Here is a 6,419-nt window from a genome sequence, read left to right on the forward strand (position 1 = left end):
TCAATTATCTTTATAATTTTGGACTAGCTATGTCATGCTCCAGCTTGTGAGCGGAAAATCATAGTACTATATTGTTGCTCATGGTAACGTTATCCATAATGTTACACTATTTTCTATGATGAGGCTATCAACATTATCATGTTCTTGCAGTGATAAGGCTAGCAATGGTATCGCATTCCTTCTACGATGAGGCTATCCACATGTCACATTTCCATTGATGACAAAGCTATCTATAATTATATGGCTAGTCAAATAACCCATTTATTATTATGGTAGATTTGATTTATTTTAATCAATTATATACGTTATGCTCATCACATTAAAATATAATAATATCATGGTCCATGCAAAATCATAGCAATATCTTTATTGTAATTCATTCATGCAGTTTAAAATAATTTGTATAGGATATATTCATGCACATCAATATGTAAAATAGTTGGACATGCAATGGGCTTCTTAACTTTAATAACAAATTCAACAAGGTGCCTATTAATCCAACTATACCCCTAACAAATTGAAAATAATTTGATATCAATATTTAACATAATTAGGGATACCAGCCAACAACATTTACCTTAACCCATAGTTTTTCCTTAACATTCCCTAATTCAAATTAATTTACCTAAAATTAATTAAATAAGGAGATTAGAATTTTACAATAATTTAGGGGTTCAAATGTAGAATCCACATTAGATCACCCCATGTTCAGATGATCACACTCCTACGCAAGTTAAGCTCACTGGATTGGGGAAGAAAACAAAGGGTATGAAGGGTAGTAGCAGGGAAATAAAATATGATAGAAGAAAAAGGGACAAGACTAGCTAGGTGACGATACTGAATGGCCCAAATCTATATAGATTTGAATAATAACTGATTGGATTTAGTGGCAAAGGTCTGATTTGAGCAGAGACAACGCGGCTATGGCTATTAATAGATTGATCCATTGAGGCCAGATGAAGATCGGTCAATAGAAGCGCCATCATGTGGATGAAGTACGTGGAGGTGCATTAGAGGGAGGAAAGAGAGTGGAAGTGTGTGTGTGTGTGAGAGAGAGAGAGAGAGAGTGACTTGGGAGCAGATATTGGATGGCCCAAATCTTGCCATCTTCTAGAAGCAGACTCGGCTGACCACATCACGCAATAGCCTCATCTCAATGCTGAACTAGCCGGAGAGGACCTTGTCAAACTCACCAACATCGTCTCGACCTGGAATTACTTGTAGTCCAGTGATCCTCTCATTGAGATGATCCATATTGCTCCTTTGGATAGGCATTTTGAGTGTCCGTCCTAGATTTGCCATCTTGAGTGTGATGCACCCTTAAACTTTTGACTCTATACTTCCTGTCCAGACTTCATGTTTCTATAAAACTCTCTCACTAGATTAGTATAGATTGTTAGGTCTGGAGGACACATGAATTCCCACCCAACTCTTAATTTTTCTACCAATTTCAAAATTTTCCCTCTCAAGAAAACCAAAATCTACCTCCTCTTGTTGTCACAATTCTAGACTGTAAGACATATATATATATATATATATATATATATATGCTCAATTATGGGCTGCTCAATTATGGGCTTGAATAATTGATATGATAAAGAAGTGGATAGTTCTACATAAAACATGATGGTTGGTTATTGGAACCATCCATGATAACTCTCATATAAAACAAATAGAATTTTATTTGAAGAGAGATAACTGAGAGTTTTATTTGAAGAAGGACTCTTTTTCTTAGAGGCTCGAGATCCCACGGAAAGGAAGAAAAACAATGTAGGTGAAAGGCAATTTAGGCTGTGGTAAGTTTTTTCTTTCTATTTTGTGATCAAAAATATGATCGGGATACTTAGGAAAACCACATTTAATCCATCAAAGTAATTTTTCTGGATCTAGCATTTTAGGCTTTCAAGAGGTAAATTCTATTTTACATATCTTACATTGGTATTAGAGCAATTTCATGGATTAAATTCGTTTCTTGTATTTCCTATGTCCAAACACGAAATTAGACATTATGTGTTTATATTATGTCTTAAATTATGAAATTATACGCCAGAGAGGAGCAAGATCGGGAGCCCGCCGCCCTCTATGTTAGAGGCCTTGATATTGTTTGGTTCTTTCTCCACCGATGTAGTCCAGAGCATGTCTCGGCGGGTCTTTATGTGCATTTCCACCTTTAACAATATAGGTTGATTAGGGTTCTCCTAATAGTTTGTCTCCTAGCCAGCCTGTCAAATCCATAGATATAGTACATTGAAGTCTTTTCTGGACTTCTCCGAACATGAGCCTATATTATTGCCTTTTGCTTTGGTATGGTCTGGACAAAAGAAAATGTTTACTTGTTTCGAAAATAGAGTTTCTTGAAAATCATCCACAAAAGATGAAGCGATTGCGTGTGAACGGAAGATTCTTCAAAGCTTGCAGAGAACCTTGACTGTTCAGTGAACACAACCTGATGAGTTTTTTTTTTTTTTTTTTGTTCTTCGTGTCCAAAACTGTTTCACAGGATTCTTCAGTTAACTGTAGCAAAGAAAACAGTAAGGATGATGAGACAGATCATACCCCGCAAAATTCCCTGTGACCACTCGGTCATCATGACTTTGTTAGTATTTATTTATATAGAAATAAATAGTATAAACATTGTGTCTAGTTTTGTATCTTGAGTTTTTTGGGTGCCTATACCGTTTCTGTAATTTTTTTTTTTTATATTTGTTGTAGAAAAAATAATATTGTGGATCAGAAGCTCTATAGCCATAAGAACAGCAGGGCAGCGGGCACAAATTAAGAAAATGGTGTGACAATTGGATGAATATAGAATGAAATCCTATGTTGACATAGTTGAGCATGTTAAAAGAGCTAATGATAAGATACAAGACATTATATGGGTCGGATATGTCATGAATGAGGATCGTAGGGTCTTAGCATTAAGAGCAACTTTATCTGATCTTTGGCAACAAGTATTAGATCAATTTTAGGGACTATCTAAACCAAATAAATCATATTCTTGGTTAGTGAAAGTTTTTGTAGAAGAATTTATGATAAGAAACATCACCAGGTTAGCTGTTCTCTCTTTGAACCCTTATTTCCATCATCATGTTAAGGGCATCATTATTTGTACATGCTACTAAGTTACATAAATATGTGTTTGGGGTGGAAATGTGCTAGTATTCATTTTTATGCCATATATCTATGTAGTTTGAGATGGCATTGAAGAACATTATTGCTGACCTTAACAAAGATGAAAAACTAGATGGCATGAACTATAATATCTGATAGACTAAGATCCATTATGTTCTTTAGGAACAAGAGATTTTGGAAGCCATCAATCATGCCATGACTGATCCTGGTGAGGAAATCAGTGCTTAGAATAGAAGAGATCAAGATGCTTATCGTGCTTGGAAGGCAACGGACACTACCGCATGCGGGATTTTGATAAGCACAATGGTGGATGATCTTGTGGATGAGTGCAAACTATTTCCCACTACTCATGAGATGTGGGTGCACCTGAAAGAGAAATTTGGTGGGACAACAGTGATCAGACTGAGGCAGCTGACCATTAAATTTGATACATACAAAAAGCACCCTAATCACACAATCAATGAGCATCTGAATGAAATGTCTAAGATGATTAGGGAGTTAAAAGTGGCTAGTCATGTCCTTACTGATGAGCAACAAGTTTAGGCAGTGATATGTTCTCTTCTTGATAGTTACGAGCATATGAAGCTCAACCTGACCGATATGTTGGAATTCGAGGTTTGAGATATATATGTGTATTTCAAAATTTTATTTTCTAAATACCGCAGCAGAATATAAGATTAAAATACTTTTAATCTGAATCATGCATGTATAAAAATATAAAACCACAAGAATCTAGTTCATGTGCTAAAATTGACATATGCTGAAATTTAGATTGTGATCAATTCACATACTTATTTTGCAATCTTTTTCTTCGAATCTGGATCTAAAAGAAAAGAGATTTTTTTCTAGCCACACAAGTATCTAGCCTCTACGGGTATCTACTCAGAATCAATCTGAAACAGTCCTCTATAAATTAATTTTTTTTTCTAAAAAAATTCAGTCTGCTGAATCTGAACGAAGTCTGAATCATGATCAACACTTGATCTTTTTTCTTGATCTTCTTCTTCTCCTCTTCTCTAATCTTTTTTCCTTTGTTTGTACTGCTACCAGCAGGTGGAAACTAGCAAACAAGAGAGGCCAATCAATCTTGGGTGTGGAACAATGTGGGACGTCCCAAGTGAAGGGATGTGTGGACGTCCAAGGGGAGGGGAGAAGGGAGGAAAAAAGAGGGCATGGAGGTCTCCTTTGTGGCATGTGGGGTGCTGGTTGGATGCTCTAGGGACCTTAGGGGAGATCCCTTTAAATAGGCATTAGGATTGAATCTTATTCAATCTCATAATACATGTCCTACTTGCATTGGGTTTCCTAATAACTTAAGTTATTTAACTTACATTAGGAATCCTATTAGGTGCCAACTCTTGGAGCCCTTGCATCTAATTAAACACACCCTTCTTTTGCACCCAAAAGACGTCCCAAATCAGATTAATAGGCCCTCTAATCATAGGACATGCCCAACTAGATCAAATCAAGGTGGCACTCCATAATAACTATCAAGAAAAATTAATTACAGACTTGCACCCTAATTCAATTGATCCATAACCTTAGATACCCAACAATTAGAGTCCAATGAATCTTATTTATTTAGGTTATTAGTAGATAATTAAGTTTGAATTATCTTATCAAATAAAAAATTCTAACAAAAAGAGGAATTTGGTCCAATCATGTGCTAGCAAGGTTACCAGGAATCCAATCGGATTTCTCTAAACCCAATTGACACTTCATAAACTCAATTACTAATTTCAGACCTAATCCCTTTATTGTGTGACCCCATAGATTCAATTCTATCTGATAGTGAGATATACAATGATCTCTATCAAAGTATCATTGAAACTCTTTTCAATGGATCGGAACAATTTTACTATAACTCATCAAGGGTTGTTATGGAATAACAACCCTAGTGAGCTCTCACAATCCACCAGTGACATCTAGCAGTATGTAGTGACAACCCAGTAGAACTGAAATGAACCTCTAGATATAGTTAACATGTGATTCAATTTCTTTATCGTGAATCCCGACTTGATGGCAGATCATGGATAAATCGTCAAACCTCAACATCAGTCATATGATAGATTTGATTAGCTCAAGTCCAAATATGATTCCTATGAAAACTCTTTTCTATCAATTATATTACTATGGCCATAGATTCTTGAACTTCGTTTTTCAAATTTTATAGGACTACTCCTCTCTATCACGGTTAATAGATCTCATCTTGATGCACATCCTACTCCTACAGTAAACCAACTGTCGCCAACATCACTACAAAGGCTCATTGAGATCCATATTTATGTGTCAGTCAAACTCCAGTGGCCTCACTGCAAGCAGCAGTGCCATCTCAGGTCAAAGGACCAGTCACACAACTACAGCATCGAGACAATCACTGACGATTGAATAGAAATTTAAATGATCTCTCATATGGTATGCTCAGTACTAGTTGTTCTCTAACAACTACCTGCACTCGTCATCTAGTATCTTTACACTGTAGATCAGAGACTCATCTATCTCGAAAGAAGCGATCCGTGCATCAGTCTATCCAGATCGATCACCATCCTCATGACGATCCTATGACCGAGAGTATTTAGAAATCAAATACATATCTCTAATTCTCAACACCTTGAGAATATGTATCAAAACTAATTTTATGGATGATTCAAGGACACATCATACTTGAATGAAAAATAAATTTATCCTTTTATTGATCAAATCAATGTATTAAGTATAAAATTATGTCCTAAAGTTATTATAATGTGTCAGCCATATTGGCTTCTAGGACATACATCTAACAATCTTTCACTTGAACTAAAATCAATTGGCCACAAATCTAAGTCCCATCTTCTCAAGGTGGACTTTCATTTTCAGTTGGCTCAACTGCTTAGTCAGTGGATCTGCTATGTTGTCCGTGGAGTCTATTTTTTGTACCTCAATATGTTTCTTTTTGAGGTAGTCGCGTATGACATGATACCACTGCATGATATGCTTTGATTTCTGATGAGACCTCGGCTCTTTAGCAAGTGCTATGGCTTCATTGTTATCGCAGTAGAGTGGTATGGCATCCAAAATCATAACTCCAAATTTCATGATAAACTTCTTGAACTAGAAGCCTTCCTTTGCAGCATCCGAAGTAGCGACAAACTCAGCCTCTGTGATCGAATCCGCTATGATGGGTTGCTTGAAACTCTTCCAGCTAACTGCACCACCATTGCAAATGAACACTTATTCTGACATAGACTTTCTATCATCAAGATCAGACATGAAGTCTGAGTCAGTATAACACTCGACTCATAATTCAG

The sequence above is a fragment of the Elaeis guineensis genome, chromosome 2, assembly GCF_000442705.2.
Source record: "Elaeis guineensis isolate ETL-2024a chromosome 2, EG11, whole genome shotgun sequence".
Lineage (NCBI taxonomy): Eukaryota > Viridiplantae > Streptophyta > Magnoliopsida > Arecales > Arecaceae > Elaeis > Elaeis guineensis.